This window comes from Urocampus carinirostris, chromosome 5 (genome assembly GCF_059441175.1).
Source record: "Urocampus carinirostris isolate Australia breed hairy pipefish chromosome 5, RoL_Ucar_1.0, whole genome shotgun sequence".
In the NCBI taxonomy this organism is placed as follows: domain Eukaryota; kingdom Metazoa; phylum Chordata; class Actinopteri; order Syngnathiformes; family Syngnathidae; genus Urocampus; species Urocampus carinirostris.
Window position 1 is genome coordinate 27,286,534 of NC_142353.1, and position 23,975 is coordinate 27,310,508.

The 23,975-nt window shown below is 38.8% G+C and overlaps 1 long non-coding RNA gene across 1 annotated transcript in view; it reads right to left on the reverse strand.

Moving 5' to 3' along the window:
• Positions 1–2,542: 2,542 nt before the first annotated feature.
• The window catches only part of LOC148365907 (uncharacterized), a 57,927-nt gene continuing 36,494 nt past the window's right edge, over positions 2,543–23,975 (reverse strand). The window contains exons 3-4 of the long non-coding RNA XR_015850429.1: positions 6,539–6,600; positions 2,543–2,689 (exon numbers count right to left, since the gene is read on the reverse strand). This is a non-coding gene — a long non-coding RNA (uncharacterized LOC148365907). The remainder of the gene's footprint in view (positions 2,690–6,538; positions 6,601–23,975) is intronic.

A 23,975-nucleotide genomic window follows, 5' to 3' on the forward strand; every position in this document is an offset into this window, starting at 1 on the left:
ATGACTCACAACATGTGGTAAGGGGGCAGCACGGTGACGCAGTGGTTAGCACTTGTGCGGCACAGTTCATGGACCTCCTGCGTGGGTTCAAATCCAGACTTCCTGTGCGGAGTTTGTATGTTCTCCACGTGCTTGCGTGGGTTTCCTCCGGGCACTCCGGTTTCCAAAAACATGCATTTCGGGTGAATTGGCCGGTCCAAATTGTCCCTAGGTGTGAATGAACGAATGAGTTGTCTGTCCCTGTGTGCCCTGCGATTGGCTGGCAACCAGTTGAGGGTGTCCCCTGCCCACTGCCCGGAGATGGCTGGGATGGGCTCCAGCCCCCCCGCGATCCTAATGAGGATAAGCGGTACGGCTGATGAGATGAGATGAGAACACGTGGTAAGCTTTCTCTCCTGGCTTTGATCTCCGGCAAAACTAACATAAAATGCGACAAAAAATAAATAAAAATCCAAACAGCTTGCCAACATCCCTTTTGCCGCTCCATGTATTCCGTTACTCCCCAAGCCTGCACAAAATTTAGTAATTTTATTCATATTTAGTTTCTTTTGTCTTTTATTAGCATATTTGGTATTGGAGTAATCCAAAAGCAATTGAAAGTAATCCAGTTAAAGTAACCCTACCCAACCCTGGCGTTGTTATGAAAAACGTTGCATGGAAGATCCATTGAGCAACAATGAACAAACATGTTAGCCTAGATGCTAATGCTAAAAAATTTAAGATAGATTGCGAATTGGTGTTGGTCTGCATAAAAGCTGCACGGAACATACATTGAGCAAGAATAATGAACAAATATTAATGAAAAATATATATAAAATATATAATATATATAAAAATATATGAACAATAATAGCCTTGATACTAATGCTAAGAAAACGAGTCTTCGTTATCCGTCAAGCATATTCTGCAATACACAACACACAGTTTAACAAAGTTCCCAACACATTTTTTTTTAATAACCAAAAAAATTGTCAATAACACATTTTTGGGGTGTCAACACCGCTACCACAATCAGAATGCAGTTCCGAATAAAGTAGACCTCTGGGATACTTTATCAAGCACTACTTCTTAAAAGGCGATACTCAAGTTCCTGTCAAATTTATTATTATTAGGAACAAATTATTGGATTACACAATTTTGGAGTGTTGCTATAGCTTACACAATCAGAAACTGAATGCAGTTCCAAGTAAATGATACACCCTGGATTCTGCAAACCTGCCTCTTGACGTTTTCACTATGACGTGAAACAAGAAAATGCTAATTGCTAACCGACTGCGATTACAAGTGGTTTTCCTACTCGGCGTCAGTATCGGTGTGAAGAATACTTGCATGGAACATTGTTAAAGTAAGCGTCGAGCAACCATTAACATAAATTTTAGCCTAAATGCTAGTGCTAACATAACAAGAATTCATAATTCGGCAAGCACATTTGTCTAATTATTAGCAAAACATTTAGTTGATGACACATTTTTTGGGTGTTGAATTAGCTAACGCAATTAGGAATTGAGTGCAGTTCCTAATTAAGTACGGACGCTGCCCGACTTACGAACAAGATACAATCGTTGAGTTTGTCCGTAAGTTGCTTCAGTGCTATATTTTGTATGTTCAAGGTTTGTATAAGTATTTTTAAGGCTTGTATACGTAAAGTGTATTGTTTTGTTCTAAAAAAATAAACATTTCATAAAATAATATGCTCTAAAAAGATAAGTAAAGTTGAGTTTAACTTACTTTTGGAAGATGCGCTTGTAGAGGTCATCTGTGGTAAAAAGCGGCCGAAAAAAAAGCGTTCCGACCATTTTCTCAACCGCAGCAAGCTTTCTTATTCCACTTTCATTTCAAAAGAAACGGCTCGCCTCTCCTTTACACTTTACACCGACCATATTGAATGGAGGCACGAGATATTAAACAATAAAAAATTCAAAGTTCTGAGCATGCTGGAGATTTAGTACACGTAGCACAGTATGTTTACATACGAACATAGGAAGAGGAAGCAGATTTCTTCTTCGGGGTGGATGCTAGGTAACCTCTCACAGCGCCACCACACACCGGTAGCGGTGGAAAGAAGCACTACAGTAATGTCACACAATACAAAATCTAACTTACAGCAATGTCCGGATAATTTTCGACATCCAAATTGTTTTCCCCGTATCTACCATTTTACGTAAGTCGAATGGTCGTGAGTAGTGGAGCGTCTGTAGACCCCCGGGTTATGATCACCGGGCCTACGTTTTCACTGTACAGTTGGGAATAAGAAGTTTTTCCGCCCGCTTGACGGCACATTACCCACAATTTGACATCATAACTTGGGTCTCAAGGCTGGCAATGATGCTTATGGGAGAAACAGAAACATGAAAACCATGGAAATGAAGTTTGCGATCATCAGGAAATACGAAGAAGGCACACTAATTGCTACCCTAACTAAATTGTATGTCCGTAACCAATCTACGATTTGGACCTTTATTAGAAAAAGGTCAGTTCCATTGACAATTATAGACGTCAAAAATCAATGTGAACGACCAATGAATGAATGGAGGAAACAGACTTGTTCTTAAGTGTTTTTTATTTCACTGTTGATAGACAAACTGGCAAATAGATCTGATGGGTTGATAAAAATGTCCAATACAAAATATAATATCATAAAAATGACAAAGCTTGACGTCTTGTCTTGTTGATGTTGAGAAGGAAGCACCTGAAACACACAAAAAAGATGATTAAGAATATGTAATGAATATAAACTTAATAGACAGACATTGATCAGTCTAACAGTTGTCTTCTGAAAAGGTATTTGGCACATTTTTAAAAGAAGACATTGCTACATATATAAAAGAACAGTGTGCAAAATGAAGTGCCTCCTAGTGGTACAAAAAAACGTACTCAGTTTAATAAAAGCATTGATTTGAATAAAAGGCAAGATACCTTTACGATCACACAAATGTTAAATTTAATAAAGTTATAGGTCGAGATATTTGTATTTCTTTTACATAGTGGAATCCCTCCCTAAGGTCACCACCATGTTTGTCTGGCAACTTGCTGCTGTGCTGTGCTCTGTCGCACTGGTTTTTGTTCGCATTAGACATTGACATCTAGCGGTCAAATATTCCACACTGTGGCTTTGAATGTGCACTGTACATACAATACAAAAACTAGAGAAAAAAAAATGTTATTTCTGGATTTATAATTTTCTCATTTTTAGTATTAATTTTCAATTTTGTATATTATTCACAAAATTTTTTTCCAAACATTTTAGGTATTAATTTTCTGTATTTTTTCCCTAGATTTTATATGTTTACTTTAACATTATTTTCCAGTATATCTATTTTTAAAAAACATTTTATTTATGTTTGAAAAAATATATATATTTTATTTCCCAATATATTTTTTTATTTTCTCAGTTATTCTTTTTTCTCTATTTTCCCAAATTGTATTGATTGATTTGGAAAAAAAGGGTTTAACTTTATTTTCTGGAATATATAAGGTATGATTTTTCTTTATTTTCCATTTGATTTTACAGTGTTTTTCTGAATATTTTGTTCAATTTTTATCTCACTTCGTATAGGTTTTTTTGTTACATTTATTTTGTAATTTATTTCACAATATTTTCCAGAATATTTTATGTATTATCTGCCTTCATTTTTCTGTGTATATATGTATTTAATATCAAATGTATTTCTAAGTATTTCTTACAATAATTTAGGTATTATTTTTCTCCATTTTAACAAGAAATTATATCTTTTTTTAAACTTTTACTGTATTTGCTTATATTTTTATGTAACAATAGTCTTTAAAATATTATTTTCCTTTAATTTACATTTTTTTGCATTTATATGATATTCAATATACATTGTTTTATTATTTTGTCATTATTTTATGTATTTCCTTATATCTGTTTATTATTATTATTCATATATATTTTCCGCGAAACAAATTTTCTCTTCAGAAAATAAACAAGTAGAAACTAGTAAATGAAGTTTTGTTACATTTGGAACTGGGCTATTTTGTTAGGTATTCGAGTTACCCCCAGCCCACAATCCGAGACAACAATATAGCCCCCTCCCCTCTATAATGGCACTGCCCTTTCCTCCTTTTCTTCCGTGTGCACTTCTCACATGTATTGTCTTACATGATATACTTTAGAACACGATAAGACGGCCACTGACATTTTTTTTCAAGGGTGGTGGGGGGAAGGGGCTGGGGGGCACATAACTCGAGAGTGTCTCGGGTTTACACCTGCTTATTATTCTGTTCGAGGGAACTCAGGGTTTATGTTTACACCACAACAAGCTAGTATGGAGGAAAAAAAGGGCATTGTGCACGGTTGGTGACGTCACCGCTCCAAGTAGCGTTGTTGGCTTTTGTCCTGGCAGGGTTACTCGATCCTCTAATACCTCTAATTTCTTCCTTTCCTCTTATGAACTTTCCTTTCTCCTTTCTCGTTCCTTCTGTCCTTGCTTTTCCCTTATCTTATCCCCTTCCTTCTTGCACCCTCTCCCTCTTTCTTTCTTTCCTCCCTTCCCTCTATTTTCTTTCATCCCTGGCTCCCATTTTTTCCATCTTGCCTTTGCGACTTGTACTTTACTTCATTCCTCCCTCCCTTGTTCTTTCTGTCTTCTCTTTCTTTCCATTCCTCTTTCTTTTTCCCTCTCAATCCACTATCTTTTCTTCCTTCCTCACTGTCTTCCTTTTTCTCTCCGTCCTTCCTTTACCTGTCCAACTTTACTTGTTTCTTCTTTTCTCGCTCATTCCTTTCCTTTTTTGATCCCTACCATCCTTGCTCTCTCTTTCTCTCCCTCCCTGCCCACTACTTCCCTTCATTCCTTCCTTCCTTTCTCGTTCCGTCATGTTTTTTCTTTCTTCCCCCTTCCTTATCTTTTTCTCTCTCCCTCTCTCTCCTCCTTTCCTTTACCATTTTCTACACTCCCTCCTCCTTTCTCCTTCTTCACCTTCTCTCCTTACTTCTTCTTTTCTTTTTTACTTCATCGCTTCCTCAGACATTTCTCCCTCCCTTCTTTATACCCTCTTTCTTTCAATCATATTTCATTGTCTCTTCCTTTCCTTTAACTGACCCTCTTTTCTTCTCTCCTTCCTCCCACTTTCTTTCCTTCTGACCTCACTCTTCCCATCTCTCCTTCTTTCCTCTTTCTGTCAACACCTTCCACTTTCGTTGTACCTTCCCTCTGTCACCCTTTCATCCATTATCACTTCCTATTGTCTTCCTCCTTCCTTCTATCACTATATTTCTCCTTTGCTCTCTCTCACACTTTCCTACCTTTTCCTTCCTCTCTTCCTATTTCCATTATCCCTCCTTCTTTTCTCTGCTTTCCTCTCTTCACCTTTCCTTCCTTGATGGTTTCCTCTGTCCCCCTTTCTTCTTGGCCACTTTTCTCCCTTTACTTTTTCTTCCTTGTCGCTTTTCTCCCTTTACTTTGCCTTCCTTGCTGCTCCTCTCTCTTCACCTTTCCTTATTTCCTCCCGGTTCCTCTTTTCTCTTTTCTCCCTCCCCTTGCTCTTTTCTGAATTCCCCTTTTATCCTTCCTTCTTTCCCTCCTTCCTTCCCTTCCTTCCTTCCTTCCCCATTTGTACTTCCTTCGGTCCTTGTTATGACTTATTTTTTGTCATTTTTTTGTTTTTGGTCTTTTACTTTCATAGTGATACTTGTCATCATGGATTTGTAAGTAAAGGTACCACTGCATACAGTGTGTCACAAAACTGAGTACACCCTACACAAAAGTGGGCAGGAGTAGTTCAGGAGGTAAAGCGCTCGTCTTGGGTTCAAGAGGTCGCAGGTTTGATTCTCGGCTAATCCGTGTTATATATTGAAATGTTCTGGGGCAAGACACTTAATCACTAATCCCAAAAAGTTGCCTTGCATGGCTGACGCCGCTATCGGTTAGTTAGTGTGTAAAAAGGGAAAGGTGTGAAGCACATTGTAAAGCGTTTGGGAGGTCTTCAGTGACTTCAAAAGCACAATATAAATGCAGACCATTTACAGCTGTGAAGATTACCAGATGATGACAAAGTTAACGATTTTTTCTTAAATGAATACTGCAGAAATAAATCTGAGAATTAAAAAAAAAAAGATGCCTGTATCAAATCGCACTCACTCAAAATCCAACCGTCACACGGGAAGAGAACACATCTTTTCGCTTTCTACTTTTGTCAGTCTCCCTCAACCTCAGGGACACGTGCTCCTTTTCATCTGTCAGTATGGATGGCAACATACAAGTTTGCAGAAGAAAAAAAAAATGTAGGCACAGAGGAGGTTCAGTGTTTTGTATGCTCCGAGCAGTGCATTACGTGCTAAGTGTCCACTAGCCCCCCTATAGTAAATAATGGATGCTCCTTTTTCCTTCTCTGACTTGGTGGGCAGTCGGGGTTTACCTGGATAAATGCCCTTTGTATGTCTTTGGAGAAATGGATGTGGGTCAGACGATTTTATTAGCTCTGCATTTTTTTTCCTCCGCTCAAAAAGGCGAACTGAGGCGAGGCGGACCACGTTTTTCAAATATATATCAATAAATTAAATAAACAGCAAAGTCACCTTTGCGATCTGCTGAAAAACCTCTGATGTCAGCGTTTATTTCCAGGTCGCCCATCAAAGCTCTGCAAAATAAAGGGGAAGAAGTTAGTTTAGCTACAAAAATACATGGTACATTTGCTTAATCAGTGCACTTTACAAGATGATTTTCCCCCCTTTTATGTTATAAATACCAAGTCCGATTTGGATCGAATATAATTCAAAGAATTTAAGAATGTCTCTTTGGTTTCCTTCTTCTCATGCTGAAATTACACAGAAAGAGTTTCAGCCGATGTGAATTATTTACTTGATTCACTATCCGGCCCTTTAACCTCTCTAAGAAATAATGCACAGTGCTGTCGGGGTTGAAAATATACTCCCATAGGAGGGTAAGAGGGAGAGAGGAGTAGAGAGAGATGGGGATAGGGAGCAATAGGGAGGGAGGGAGTGAGAGATTGAGCATGGGAAAAAGGGGTAAGAGGAGATAGGTATAAAGGATAGATTCATAAATGATAAAGAAAGGAGAAAGGTCGAGGGAAAAGAGATAGAGAGAGAAAGAGGGAAGAAGGGAGAGTGGAACTGAGGGAGAATGGGAGAGACGTAGAGGACAGAAAGAGAAAATGAAAGAGACAGAGAGAGTGAGAGAAAAGGCAAGTCAGGTGAAAAAAAGAGAGAGAGATGGAAATAGGGAGGGAGAAGGGGGAGAAAGAGAGAAAGGGTGGGGACAGGACAAGAGATAAATACAGATCAAGAGAAAGAGCAAGAAATGGTTAACAAAGGAAGAACAATAGATGGAGGGCGTGGGAAAGAAAGAGGGGGAAGTGAAAGGGAAAAAGAGAGACAGAAATGGAGGGTTGAAGTAAGTCGAGGAGAGGGGGAGTAATCGAGAACAGTGAGAATGAGCGCAAGAAAAAAAGATGAGGTTGTGACAGAGAGAGAGAGACAAAGAGTGGGGGGGAAGAAAACATGATAAAAGAGAGAAAGAGAAAAAGTGTGAGAGGGTGAGAGAGAGAAAGCAAAAGCAGAACAGTAAGAAATACAGGTGTAGGGTGATTATAAGAGAGGTATAGAGAGTTAGAGAAGGAGAGGAGTGAGAAAGAAAAAGAAAGAACAAGAGAGGTAGAGCGGACAAGATGAAGGGGGAGGGAAAGAAAGGAGAGAAAGCTGAAGACAAAGGGCGAGACAAAGGGAAACAGAGGGGGATGCAGGGTGAGACAGTGAATGATATGAGAGAGAGAGTGAGAGACAGTGAGCAATATGAGAGAGAGAGAGAAAGAGAGAGACAGAGAGAGAGAGACAGAGAGAGTGGGAGAGGTGGAGGGGTTTTGGGGTTATTCCGGAATATCAAATAAAAAACAAAGCACTTTATCTACTGTACAACTAAAAGCCCCGTCTCATAGACAGGAGCCCATCCGACAACTGTTATGAGGAGACTGCGGGCTGTCCCATACGGGACTATTAAAAGCCAATGTGTGACAGTGTGGATGTGTTTTGGTCACAGTGATTTCTGACCTTGTTAGTGCGACAGTTTCTCTTATTGTACGTGAAGACAATATCAGATTTATATGAGATTTTGTAGTGGGAGGTTGTACGATTTTAAAAGTGACGTATATCGTAAATTCCGTACTAGAAAGCGCACATGTTGAAAGGGGAAAATAGTCATATATTTTCATATATAAGGCGCATGGAATTATAACTACAGTAGAAAATACTGTAGTTATTCGTTGCACATTTTATATGTTAGTGCAATGAATAATTATTTTAGTAAGGTCGCTGACCAAAATCGCAAAATATCGTTTACAACGGGAATCAAACCATAGGGGGCGACGGTGAGAGCTTCAAACCCTGACCAATAAACCCCTAGGGATACAAATCACACACCAAAAGGCATTTGATTTTTTTTGCTCGTTACCACACAATTTCTACTCACAGTGCCAGAAATGAATGTTAGAGAATGGAGGAAACAAAGTCGCCCTAAAATATATGAATAAACGCAAAAAAGGACGATGAGGGAAATAACTTTTAAGGGTATCTGATGATGACTCGGACTTTGCTTCTATTTATATCTAACAGGACGATTTTTTCCTCAAATTTGTCTCTTGCACCATAAGTGTATTGTGATAATGATTTTTTTAAATTGCCTTTTCGTTTGTCATCAATATCACTCGTGGTCTCGTAGTTAAGTATAGATGCTCTCATCGCTGAACCCAGGTATGATTTCAGTTGCATGCAATGTTTTGCTATTTGGGTCACAGACGATTCTCAAATGTCGTTCTGAAACATATAAATAAATGCAACCAATCACGACGAAAAAAAACAACTTTTAGTTGTATCTGATGATGAATCGGACTTTGCGTATATAGGACAAAATTTCTATTTTTTCCATTCTCTAACATTTCTGACACTGTATAAAGTGTGATACTGACAAAATCAATTGCATTTTTATATGTCATCTATATAAATGGTAGTCTAGTGGTTAAGTGTCGGCACTCTCACCGTTCGATTCTGCTTGCATGCATTGTTATACCATTTTGGCCAGTGGTGATTTTCAAATGATCAATCATTGCCCAAATATAGTATAATACCGTATAACCTTGTGTAGTAACACACACAAATAACTACTGTACACATTTCCAATCTTATACACAGTACTTTGCGGTATAGGTGGCACATCGGGTTATATGGCGCACTTTGAAATCTCTGGCCAATTTGGGATTGAGATACGCCTTATAGTCTAGAAAAAAACAGTAATATTTACGATTCACAGATCCCTTTACAGCCTGGGTTGTCAGGGCACCACTGTGGTTATTTGAAATAATTTTGACCCCGGGTTTTTCCTCCATTAATTTTACCACTCATCAAACTTAAGAATATTCCAGTAGTACTATTTCGTCCCTCTGCCAAACAGCATAGGTGCTACAGTAATATAACACAATCATTTAATACCCAATTGTGAAATAGCTTAAAATCACAAGATATGTCTCCTTTAATGTGATTGCCCTGAAAACCCATCTACATAAAAACAGGCACTCGTAGCATGGCTACGTTGTCATGGATACCCCGAGACACATCCGCCATCCTGCAAAGGGGGGATGCTGCTGAGCGCCTCAGAGGGGCCGTCGCCACACATTCGCCCCCATTTTGTTCCCCTCCCCCAAAAACGGAATCCCTATTCTCCCAGAATTGCGGCTTAGCATCGCAACCGGTCGCTTATATCAAGGGTGGGCCAACTACGGCCCATGGGCCATATTTGTCAGGCTTTTTTACCCAACCCGTCAAACGAAAATGTTAAAAATATAATGACAGTATATATATAAATAATTGTAAATAAAGTAACACAAATGAAAACTTTTTTTGGGGGGTGCCGACTTAGTCCCTGTTGTCACTTTGTTTGTCTACAGCAAAAATAGTACTACAAATACTACAAAAATACTTCAAAATGACTACAAAACTAAAAATCAAACAAGAACCTAATATATTAATGATTTGCTTTTATTTTTAAATGGGAAAAACATAGTATAGAAATACTATTACAGAAAAATTAAATCAGAAATACTACAAAAATACAACCTCAGTAATATTACTACTAAAGAAGTACTACAAAACTACACTGATATTAATACTAAAGAAATACTACAAAAATACTGGTATGGAAATACTGCAATATATTACTATGGATATACTTCAGAAATATTTCTACACAAATACTCCAAAAATACCACTACAAAAATGCTAAAATTTGAAAATCCTATATCAGAAAAATGTCAGAAATATTACAAAAGGACTACTGCAGTGATATTACAAAATACTACTGCAGTAATACTATAATATGAAAAACTGCAGAATTATTATGACAGAAATACTACAAAAATCCTATTACAGAAATACTACAAAAACGATACTACAACATACAACAAATATTATAAAAAAAACAAATAATTACGACAGAAATACTACTGAAGAAATTCTACAAAAATAAAACTAGAGTAGTACAACAAAAATACTACAAAAAATACGACTGCAGAAATAATACAAAAATACTACAAAAAAATAAAACTACAGTAAAAGTACAATACTCAATACCAGGTTTAAGGCTTAAAACAGGGACCTGATTTATTATTTTGCTTTAATAATGAAGATTTCAAAAGCATTTAATGAAAATAATCCATTAAAAATAAATATAAAGAAATATAACATGTAGGTGTCTGCATGTATATTTATTCATATATGAAAAAAAGGATAGGTTTCCAGGATTGGCTCAATGACCAACCCAATGAGGCCCTTGACTCCAAATAGTTGCCGACCCCTGGCTTTATATTATAACTGAGGACCTCCGACGTGTTTTGGGAATGTTGGCGTCAAAACTAAAATGAGCGTGTGTGTCTTGGGGGAGGGGTGGCCGTGTGATTGCCTCGGGAGGTTTGGTTAAGCCCACAGTTCATCCCGAACTGATCCTTTTCATTAGCCGGTATTAATAATTCAACGTTTCACTTGCTTTAATGGTTTAACGTGGACAAAGCTGCTCACACATGAAAAACGCTCACACACACTTTTTTATTTTTGGTTTTTCACGATGAAGTAAAGTGGACCCTCTGAATTTTTTGGGGCCACGGGCTACGACATTTCATGCACTGTATATAGACAACAAATAATTTTGCGCGCCCCAAAACTTTGAGGTACTAGTGTGTTGCCTCCTAAGACTTCTGTTTGCAATTGGTCGATGTCAAAAAAGCCTAGTCTACTATTGGTTCCGATCACAAAATCATGAAAACACGGCTATGCCAATGGCCCGAACTATCTCCCACAATGCCCATCCCTGCAGTCAGTTCGGAAGCTTGTGTGATCGAGTATTTCTTCATCCTGTTTTTATTCAGTCGGGGTCCAAGGCTAGCAAAGATGCTAAGAGATGCAAAATCATGATAACCATTTAAATGAAGCTTGCAATTATCAAGGACTTCACAGAAGACACACGAATCGCTACCCAAGCTAAGTTAGGACAATTATTAAAAATAAAGAGCAAAGAAAGAAAGAACATCTTTTAGTAGCATGGCAATCCTCACAAATTGAAGTTTTAGAATCAGTTTCATTTTTAATCGTCTATCTCCGTCTCATCCCCTCTCCATCCATCCACATACTCCACTGTACCAGCTCAAGTGACGTCAAACCATTGGTAAATCAAATGCACCTTTTTCATATGCATATATATATATATATATATATATATATATATATATATATATATATATATATATATATATTAAACATAAGTTCTACTTCCAATATACTATTTTATTTTCATGTTTTTAATCTGAGGTACTGTTGGTTCAGAAGGCATTCGATTATTAATAGATCCGAAACTGTTGTTTTCAGCCAATCAGAATGCGAGGCAGACGACAGCCCTATACCTTTTTGTATCACAGGCAATGCATGGCATGCTAGCAGCTTCACCATTTCGACTTGCATAGGATCGATGGGAACCAAAACAAAGTTATTTTTTTCTACAGTCAGTATTTATTTTTTTTCTGCTGCTGTACGGTCAGTTAGTTGTCAGTGAAAGAAGTTTGTGAGTTATTGCAGCCACTTTACTTGCACTTTTGTTGAGTGTATCAATGCGCCGTTGTTTGCATACCTCGTTAGCATAAGACAAAGAAAAAAATACAAGCGAAGGTGGTGGTTCATACTTAAAGTAAAACTGGTAAACTATGAGATGGATAGGATGTGCAGTCCTTGACCCAATGTATTGGGTTTGTGGAGCTTGTGATGTAGTTTCCATATGTTCCTTGCCGGAGTCTCGGAACGGATGCATATGGCACCACTCGTTTTGTGAATTTATATATCTTTTATATAACATTATCTCTCACAAATCTGAATCTATTTCTATGTGTAGTTCTTCCTCATAGATCGCCAACATTTTGAATCCACACTTAAAAGGTTACTACCGTCTAGACACCTTAATGTCATGGATATAACTGTATATAATAATTGAGACCCTTTTTACTGTCTTTTGAGATAAGTTTGCATAATAACGAAGAAACGATACGGCTATGCTATCAGGAATAGCGAATAAAGAGTCGCTCGCTGTTATTTTGGCCGCTTTATTTGCTCCGCGTGTGATACAGGACACGGTAAGTATGGTGGGCGTGGCTTAGCGGATCTATGAATTACAATAGGTTTCTATCCCCCTCTATACGGCGATTTCACTTTGCGATCCCCACTTCAGAACGGATTTGTGACTACTGTGCGTGCACTAAAAAAAGCATGTCAACTTTCTACATTAATATAGAGAGGGATGAAAGAGTTAAGCTTTTATGACGTGTCCCCTCCTCACCTCCTGGTTGCCCCCCTTTCATATTCTGCAGGAGGAAGAAATAATCCCCTCTGATTGGAAGGCTAACACCGAGTGTCAATTATTCTTATGAAAATGTCGGCGCAGTTTCTCACCTCTGAAATGAGCTGCGTCCAAAATGTCGGCTTTCCACAACCGCCACAAGGACATGATTGCATTTATTGTGAGCGGTGAAATAAGTGAACTATTACACATGTGCGCAAAAAGTCTGGAATAGCTCAAACAAAATATTCCTATAAACTCAAAAGCAAGATCACATGCATTGGTTTTACAGTATGTTTTCTTGTTCAAAATATTTTCTTTTGGTTAAAAAAAGAATAGTGCACGTGAGATCAGACTAATTAACAACCATTGAAGTGATAAAAAAAGAAAAAGAAATATCAGTATAATGTATACTAGCAGGGGTCCTCAGGACAATAGATCGGGGTCCCCGCCACAATATAAAAACTTATAGGGACAGTGTATATCATTTAGCACCTCATAGTGGTGAAAAAAAAGCAAAAAATGTTTCTCAATTAAAGTATCATTTTCTTCATTTAGTATGTTTGAATTATTTTTAGGTAAAATAAATGATATATTTTTTAAAATCCTATGAAATATAAATATAAAATAAGAGAAATTATATGTAGCTCTTTTTCATATTAAAAAAATAATGCAAAATGCAAAAATCGACTTCCCAAATCACACAATAATTCTCATTTTAAGATTATCTTTTAGATTTTATTGGCAAAATATGTAAATCCATACACTTAAAAGAAAACAATAAAATGAGAAAATTAATATGCTCTTATTGTATTAGTAAAAACCCTTACAAATATAGTAAAAAACACTATTAACATTTCTGCCAAGTGACTTTTGAAAAAATGTTTTCTTGAACATTTTTTTCTGCTGAATAACAAAAGCAAAAATTTGAAAGTTCAATAACTTTCTGATCACGTTTTAACAAACTACCCCAAAAAATACCAACAAAACTGATAAGCATCTACTTTTGTGGGATCTCTATCGCCAATTTGAGTACTGCTGCTGCCGACCACCGGCCACTCCAAGCAGTCCAATCCAATCTTTTATCGGCACTGCAATGCCGAGTCATTTTGCTTGTAAAAAGAGAGAAAAAAAAAGAAAAAGCCATCCCAAACCGGATCAAAAGACAGTCTTTGGTGTTCAGGTTCCAGGCAACAATGGCTTAAATTCACTCCTGAGCTCAACACACACGTTTAACTCAAGGGGGGAGTGCAGCGTGAGAGACAAAATCTGGTTTGGGGGCGCGTGAAGGAGCGTATGCTGATATTTTAGACGATAATGGTGTCAGAGAGATTAGATGCTATCCGCCTACTAAGTTTGTATTCAACTGCTGGCTTTCTACAACTTCATGGAGAACCTCCTCAAACTTGTCTGAAAAAAAAAAACTGGTTGGAATAGTCTTGCAGGAATTTTTGAATCACCACCAATACGGTCAAATCAAGTCAAGTCATTTTTATTTGTATAGCCCTTAATCACAAAGAGTCTCAAAGTGCTGCACAGGTTAAAACCACAGACTATTATTCCAGACTATTATCACACCATCCCCTGGTCTAAAACCTAACATCAAACCTAACAGGTTCTATTACAGTTTTTCTCTACTGGTCTTAATTGAGGACGTCACATCCCACCTTAATTACAAGCTGGGATTCATATCAAGAAAACATTTCCACTTCTCAAACGTATAAGAAGAAAGGCTGTTTGAACCTCAAATAGTAGAATACATTCACATTGTTTTAAGGACAAAATGACCAGCAACACTGAAACGTCTCGAAGTAATAATGTTCTCTTCAATGCTCAATTAGTGGCATTTTTTTATGAGATGCAAAATGCTTTGAATTCAATAATAAAACACAAAATAAAAAGTGCAACATTTTTGGTTGGGCCAGGCAGCTGTTCTGCTGTCCACCAAAAAGTGAAGCCGCGATCCATTATCCCCAAATGCATATTGCTGCAAACGGGGCCTGATAGAGCAAATTTGTGTCACGTGTAGCAGCTCATTTTTTCGTTCTTTCTACCAAAAATGAACAGCACCTGTGTGGTCGAGACCCATGATCTCAGGTTGACTATTTTTGCAAACTGCGGCCAACGAGCTCATGTAAAAATGAGAGCGGGCTACTTGTGGATTTTCAGATTCCGTGGGTGATTTCGGTCCGTGTGAATCGCGAAAAACAGATACAGTACTTGGGCTTCCTCATGATCAACATGTGTAAAAACAAGTTTACAGGCCTTTTTCTGTGGTGTTAAAAAAGCGTGTGTCAACTCGCATCACCATCTACTGTTAGGGAGCGTAATTGACCCCTGAAAACAAGCTTGTGACCCAATGTTGAGTCCCGACCCACCAATTGAGAAACACTGTTCCAGTAAACTGTCTCCTGGTCTTAGGTAATACCACAGACTGTTTTCATGCATGCAATAATACGAAATGTTTGATTTCTGGAGCAATCTGAGTGAATGGTTAACATGCCTCAGGACAAACAAATAACCCCGTGTACAAGGCATGTAATCCAATTACAAGGGCGAAGTGGGAGGGGCATCATTTAGTGAAAATACTTTGTTTCAGCATTCAACATTTAACATCAGAGGTATGGTGCCTCGTTTGAGGTGTTGGAAAGTTAAAAGTAGAATTTTTTTTCTATTGATTACGTGTTAACAATGCCCAACTGAGCTCAAAGATCCTTTATATATTCCTTTTGATGACAATGATGACTTAAGCCAGAAGATGGCATCAGCGAGTAAAGTAATAAAACATTCTGAACAGCACCTTTAAAATAAACGATCATTTAATCCACTTAGTACAGTGCTTGTTTGCTCCATAGTTGCATTCCCTCTATTTACAAGTTGTGCTTGTACATGGCTTACCAGAAGCATGGACTCAAACTATGGATTGATACAACTGGTAAAATCACCAAAATCTACAAAATACCGTGCGCCGCGTCTTATCTTTTTACAAGTGCGGAGTCCAGAAGCATGGACTTACACAATATGTGCCTCACCTGTCATGATAAAAATATGAAATTAAAATATATTAAATGTTTATATGTGTTAACCTTCTTGCTCATTTAACTCAACAAAATTTTTATCACATTTTTTAAAATAACTTTTTCATGTTATATTATAAATACTATTAATAAAAATGCTTTGTAACATATTACTGTGCTGAGCATCTGCACATGCAGAACAAGACACGCAATTCTTTTGCCTCATGGTAGAGGGTGATAGTGAGACCAGGGATTCTGATTTGGCACAAACTTCAGCCCCCCCAAAAAGAAGTAGTGCTAGTATGAGAAAGCTAATAGCAAGTCAAGCACTCTAAATATTCTTTTCTAGTTGCATGCACGAGTTATCAAAAACTAAAAGGACTAAACCAACTGTATCAATCGGAATACTTGCAGTCAGACTAAGGCCTTGAACAGATAATTGTGTGCATTTACATATAATAGTGGCAATAGTCCATGTTCGATTGGATTATTTCCTGCATGTGAACGTACAAACGGAATTCTATTATTTGCAGCTTGTGCAAAGCTCCAGTTGCGGCCGAAGAAAAACCGCCGTCAAGTTCACCCTTTTGTTTCATTTGACCTCAAGACATTTCTCTACGTTTGTTTGGGAGATAACAAATCGCTGCAGTGATGCATGGAGGAGGCACGATTACGCTTTACTTGGCTTATTCTTATTCAAGGAACGAGATAAAATGTCTTAAAACAACAACAAAAACATATTTAAAATTAGAAAATGCTGGGAGCATGTTAGCAGTCAGGGGAACCTTACTGAGTCATCAACACAGCCCGGAAACTCATCAGCTGCGTTTCTAAGGACGCCTCTCACCCTGGTCACCACCTCTTTCACCTGCTGTCATGTGTGTGTGCGAATGGGTATGTGTAAAGCACGTTGTAAAGCACTTTGTGAGGTTTTCAGCGCTATATAAATTTACATTAACATTTATGTAACATTATTGCTTCGGAAAGTATATTTTCCCCTGGCCGAAATCGATAATGGACATTTATATCAGAAGAAAAAATTGGTGACAAAAGAATAATATGTCCCTAGTAAATATTTTGTGAGTCAGATTCAAATTCAGATCTACTTTATTGTCATTCTAGTACACGTGTATACAGAACGAAATGTCGATACATCTGACCCGCAGTTTCCTTAAATGTACAGATATAAATAAAATGTTGTATTGAGTTGTAGTATTGAGTGCTAATAATATACTAAATAATTATGGCTATGTATAGTATTTTACAGTAGCGCAAATAGTGCAAGAGGAGTAGCTAACCAGATGTGCAAAATGGACAGTCAGGTAAACAAGTCAGGTAAACAGAACAATAACACTGTAACAATAACGCTGTAAGTACAATAGTGCAGAGAAACAGATGTGCAAGGAGTGGCTAGCTATAAAGAACTGCCAGTAGTGCAAAAAGTCAAACAAAACCCACAGATGTACAGATTAGCAGCAGTTTAGATTTACTATGTGTTTGAGTGACCATTTAACAGTCTAATGGCCAGGGGGACAAGACTATTGTGGAACCTGGTGGTCCTGCACCGCACACTGCAGTACCTCTTCCCAGAGGCTAGCAGAGTGAACAGTCCATGATGGGAGTGAGAGGGGTCCTTGATAATGTTCTTAGCTTGGGATAGGCAGCGCTTCTGGCCAATGTCCTGAATGGAGGGAAGAGAGGTCCCGATGATTTTCTCTGCTGTCCTCGTCACCCTCCTCACACTACCCCAGTCGGTAGCGCTGCAGCCTCCACACCACACAGAGATACAGCTGGTCAGGATACTCTCTATGGTGCCCCTGTAGAATGTGATGAGGGAGGGTGGGGGCAGGTGGGCTCTCCTCATCCTCCGCAGGAAGTACAGGCGCTGCTGTGCCCTCTTAACCAGTGATGCAGTGTTCACGGACCAGGTGAGTTTGTTTGTGATGTGCACCCCTAGGAACTTGATGCTGCTGACAACCTCCACAGCCTTGTTGTTGATGAAAAGTGGGGCATGGTTGGGCTGTTTTTTTCTGAAGTCGACAATGATCTCTTTAGTTTTGTCAACATTCAGGACCAGGCTGTTGTCCCTGCACCAGCCCACCAACTGCTCCACCTCCTCTCTGTAGGCCAGGTCGTTGTCGTCCCTGATGAGGCCCACCACTGTTGTGTCGTCCGCAAACTTCACGATGTGGTTTATGGCGGACCTAGGGACGCAGTCGTGTGTCATCAGGGTGAACAGCAAGGGGCTCAGGACACAGCCTTGGGGGGAGCCCGTGCTGAGGTTGATGACATCGGAGATGTTCTGACCAATCCGCACTGACTGGGGTCTGTCAGTGAGGAAGTTCAGCAGCCAGTTCCGCAGGGGGGTGTTGAAACCCAGGAGTCTCATTTTGTCTACCAGGTGTTGTGGGATGATGGTGTTGAATGCTGAACTGAAGTCCAGGAACAGCATCCGCACATGGGTGTTCTTCTCCTCTAGGTGTGTCAGGCTCAGGTGAAGCGCAGAGGAGATGGCATCCCCGGTGGAGCGGTTTGTCCGGTAGTCTTGGAATTAGTTGAAAATGTTTACTTGTGGACTTGTCTAATATTAATTCAAAAAGTAATGAATGACGTTTGGCCGAAAATGACCAAAAGTGCATTTCTAGTTTGGCCTAAATTTTTGGTGCTTAAAATTCGGTGCGTCCCTAATGATGATAAAAAAAAAAGTTTGGGGACCTTGGAAAATGTGTCAAATATTTCTCCTCATACAAATTTTTGAAGTCTGAAATGTGGCAAAAGGTAACAAAGTTCAAGGGGGCCAAATAGTTTTGCAAGCCACTGTATATATATATATATATATATATATATATATATATATATTCTCTGAGAACGCCCTATCAGTCGGTCCACCTAGTCCATTCATCTTTCAAGCCCCTCACTCTCACTTCTTGTAAGTCAAAATAGCGAATCTGGCTCTTTTGAGAGTTTTGTTGCCGGACCGTAGAGAGAAAAAAGCATCTCGGTCAGGCCAAAGCCATCTCGGGCTCCTCAACGTCTGTGGCGGGCTTCTCCTGGGAAACCCGCGGCTCGTACAATGGATAGAGGAGGCCTTTTGTTAGCTCTCTGGGAGCTGCGGGGCTTTTTCTGGATCAAACGTGTGTGCTTGTGAGCATGCGTTTGTGTGCGATTGTGTATGTGCGCACTCACAAGCTCGCACTTGTGTTGGCGTACTTGCAGCTGGCAGGAAAAGACGGCACACAAACACACCAGCCCCTTCGCCCACACTCGTGCGCCAAGATACCGCAGACTTTCCGGATCTCCCTAAACTCGACGTAACTAAGTCAACTTCCAGAAGACAAAGCTAAGACGATCGTGATGTAAAATAGTTCCAAAAACTTTGTGAGGGAGGCTGGGCCAGGAGAAAAAAAATCTGCCGATACAGGGTTTGGAACCAATACCCAGGCAATACATAAAGAGAATATATCCAATTTTTTAAACATATATTCCTGAATAAACATACATGCAGACATTTGAATGACCAAATTCTATTCAATCTCATAAATGTTCAGTATTAAAGTATTTCATTAATTCGTATGAGAATGTTGTGTGTTTCTGCCATTGAAGATATATGCTAATAACATGATGGGAGAGGCAGTGAAAACCCCTTGGCGTTATTGGTGACGGAATGATAGAGGAATGTTTTGGGATTTTGTGGTGTTGGTGTACGTTGATTGGTGGTTGTGTGCCGTTGTTTTTGCATCGGAAGGATATTGTTGTGCTGAATGGTGTGGTTATAAACGTTTTTTAACTTGCAAGGAGGACCGAGAGAAGGGCTCTTAGATACGATAATTACCCACGTCTTTCTGAAGCCCTCCTCCGAGCCTGCTTTTTCCTACTAATTCTTCAAGGTTGCAAAAAACAGATCAGCCCCAAAATGTTTTATAAAAAATATATATTTTAAGGAGGAGGCGGCCACAAAACGATATTAGACAGGAGTCCATTTTTTATTTGCAATACTTACTTCCAATACTAAATAATGTTTGCTCAGCGACTGAGATCAAAAAGCATGACTAGCAGTCTGTGGCCTACACACCGTCTGTTTTAAAAAAAATAAATCCAAATTTTATTGAAAAAAAGAAAGAACATACTAAAAAAAATGAGCTAAATATTCAACTATTGTTTAACTAACCTATTTCTTAAACTAGTTGTTGAAACAAGAAAAATACGATTAGTTTAGCCAGTTGGATAAACTATTTGAAAATAAATGCTTACCCATTAGCAGGAAAGTTTGCTGATTTAAGTGCATTTGTTCTTTTTTTAGATCATTTATATTGGTTCTAGAAAAAAGCAACATTTTGTTAAATAAGCTAAATATTCTGCTCAAGTACATAAAAAAACAATTTCTTATTGTACTTGAAAAAAAAATCATAAACTGAGACCTAAAATGGGGTGAAATTGTATTTTCTCGCAGTGCAGGTGTGATTTTTTTTCCCCAAAGTAAGAGAGTGTTCTGCAAAGCCTGTATTTCAGTGACTTCTTTCACTCCTGGGAAACCTTCTCGCTGAAAAGAAGCTGCACCTTGTCCAGGACTCCCCTTTTCCGTCACCACGCTTTCCCACAGACCCCCCTGGCTCTTCGGTCTCCCCCCTCCATGCACCCCTCTTCTGCAGAGTCTGCGCCTTGCTTTCAACTCCAATTTTGGGCACAATGAAGTTGTTCTGGCTGACAGTTTGGTCGGTAGAAGTAAGTGTTGCCGGGTCCTGCTGTGCGGGCCCTGGAGTGGGCCCATTATCCCCCTGGCCGTCTCAGTTACCGAGTGCTAGGCCGGGGTGGGACACGGAAGCCGTCCGTCCCCCACGTTCCCACCCTGACCCGAACAATTAGCATCAAACCGCAATTAGGCTACACTACAGATGTTAGCACTGAAAACATAGTGCTGTAAAAAAGTATTCTCCCGCTTCCAGAACTCTTTTTTTTTTTGCATATTTATCACCCACAAAGGTTTCAGATCATCAAACCAATTTTATTATCATGCAGAAAGGACTCAAGGAAATACAAAATATATTTTTTTGAAATGTTGGTCTAAAAAAAAAAACCTTTTTGGCCCTATGTGAAAAAGTAATGTGGGCCTTTTGGCAGCGATAACAGAAATCAAACGTTTACGATAATAAGTAATGAGTCCTTCACAACGCTGTGGAGGAATTTTGGCCCACCCTTCTTTGCAAACTCTTTTCAAATCTGCCATATTGGAAGGTTTTCTAGCATGAACTGCCAGTTTAGAGTCACATCACAGCATCTCAATTGGATTTTTTGAACTTGGCCACTCCAGAACCTTAACTTTGTTTTTTAGCCCTTCACAGGTGGTCTTGCTGGTGTGTTTTGGATCGCTGCCCTGCTACATGAACCAAGAGCGTTTGAGTTTGAGTGCACTAACTGATAGCCAGACGGTCAACACCAGACTTCCTTTTTACGTCAACCACAGCAAGCTGTCCTGGTCCAGCGAAGTGGCCGCAGCCCAACACACTGCCATTACTATCCTATACTGTTGGCATTATGTCCTTTTTTTAAATTGCTGTGCCATTTGTACGCCAGATGTAACGGGCTGCACACCTTCCAAAAAGTCCAATTTTTGACTCAGCAGTCCCCAGAATGTTTCTCTTCTCTGGTTTTTGGCAAATGCTAGATGATTCTTTTTATTCTTTTGTGACAGCAGTGCTTTTTGCCTGGAAACTTTCCAATGGATGGCAATTTTGTAGACTGTCTTTCTTATTGTGGACTCAGGAACACTGACCTTAACTGAGGTCAGCAGGGCCTGCAGTTCCTTGGATGTTTTTCGAGCAGTCATTGGACTTTTAGTTGGACGACCACTCCTGGCAAGGTTTGACACTGTTACCTGTTTTCTTCATTTGCGGATAAAGGCTCTGACAGTGGTTTGCTGGAGCCCCATAGCCTTGGAAATGGCTTTGTGACACTTTCTAGACAGATAGATTTCAATCACTTTTTTTCTAGTTCCATTGGATTGTGGCACGTAAATTGTGTTCTTGAGATTTCGTAGCCTACTTCACTTTGTCCAACTGATTGAATTTAAGTGGCAATACATTTTGGGTGTGGCCTGTGAAATCAAACTTAGCTTTCCCAAAATTGTTGTAAAAACATTTTTATCAAGCGTAACGGCTGTCCCCAAAGGGCTTGATGTAACTTATACATGTAACTAGCCCTTAATGTAAAATAACTGGATTTCTTGCTTATTCAAGTCACAGACATAGTTGTTTTGAAAGAAAAAAATGCTGCTACCATTATATGTTATAAACTAAATATAACAAAATCCTCTTGGAATTTTTTTTTAATAATTTCTCCACTCATTGGCAGTGATATGGAAGCTGCAGTGTAGTGGAATTTCGTGTGTATCATAGTCAACAGGCTGTATTCATTAGCTTTGGGTCCAAGTCTAGCAGAGATGCCAAATGGAGAAGGCAAAACATGTTAACTATGGAAACAAAGCTTGACAGTATTAAGAAGTACAAAGAAAGCACATACAAATAGCTCCCCTTGCTAAATGCATGGCAATATCTAATTGATAACATTATCACAAATAAGGAAATGATTAAAGCAAGGAAATCTTCTGACTGCATGAAAATTTACTAAAGAAACTGAAGGGTTTAAAATCAAATTTTATACACTGTTGCTTTCTTGTTCCTTTACCTTCAACCTCCACCTTCTAGTCCACACAGGACCAGCTCAATTCACGTCACACCAAAAGGTAAATAGAATTTAATTTACCCTTACATGTGTATTTATTTCAAATGTTATGTAATCATATACATATATAAACACACAACTTGTACTTACTACATGCTATTTTGTCATTTTAATGTTTAGGATAAGCGGTACGGCTGATGAGATGAGATGAGATGTTTTCATATGGGGTGCATGAGGTTTGGAACGCATTAGCTAATTACAATACGTTTCTATTTTCCTCTATACGACAATTTCACCTTGCAAACGCCCACCTTAGAACCAATTACAGTCATATCCCGGGGTCTAATGTACTGGGTTACCTTTTTATTTACAGGAAGTATAAGAAAGGATTTTGTATTGAGGCCAGCCGAAGATAAAAAGCATGCAGCACGCTCGCTTGTGTCGCATCAACTAAGCATCAACAACCTTGACCTGGTGAGACTACTTTTGCTTGTCAGTCTTATTATTCAGTGGGGTTGAGTGAAACTACCCACCCAGCAATACCTAGTTGAAAAGACGATCAGATTCTATGGTTCTGTTCAAAAATCTTTATTTTAGGGATTCTGTATACCGGAGTTGAAATTTGGGGCTGAAACAAAACTGTTCTGAGATTAAAATGAAAATAAAACAACTTTAATTTTAGTTTGAGTAGACTGTTGTGTTCTAATGAAAATTATAAAGCTTGTAGCTGCCACACTGCACAATGTCGCTTTCCCTTTAATATTTTATCGCAATTTTAGCTTTTAATGGACAGGAAAGTAAATAGTGACAAGAATATGGAGTACAAGTGAATTGATGATGACAGTAAACCCAACGATGACTTTTTGTACTAAATCGGTCCAAGTTGGATATCCTGAAAAAACCCAGATTTTGGAAGGTCATTATTGAACTAATTCATGTCTAAAAAAGACCAGATTTAGCTCAAGATATGATGTTTTTTGGATGATCAACCTCACAAATGAGAACAAATAAGAAAGTGATTTGGGTGGGCGCGGCTAACTTTGGAGAACACAACAACGACAATTTTTGGACCAAATTCATCCGCAGGCCAATTTTAGATGTTTATTTTTGGACTTAAACATTAAAAAAAAACTGACAAGACTTAGCCCAAAATATGACATACTCTGGACGTAGAATCCAAAAATTGAGAACAAATAAGGAAGTGGCTTGCATAAGCGGGGCTACATTTGGACAAGTTAAACACAACAACGACTATTTTTCCTCCTGGCACAGGCCCCCTGCCAAATTTTTGAACCAAAAAGCTTGCCCACCCTTGACCTACACACAATCCAATTTTTACACACCTTTTTGGGGACTTAAAACATGTCTTAAACAATCCGGATTTAGCCAAATCACTAAAAGATGTCTGGTGTTGAACCTCACAAATGAGGACACAGGA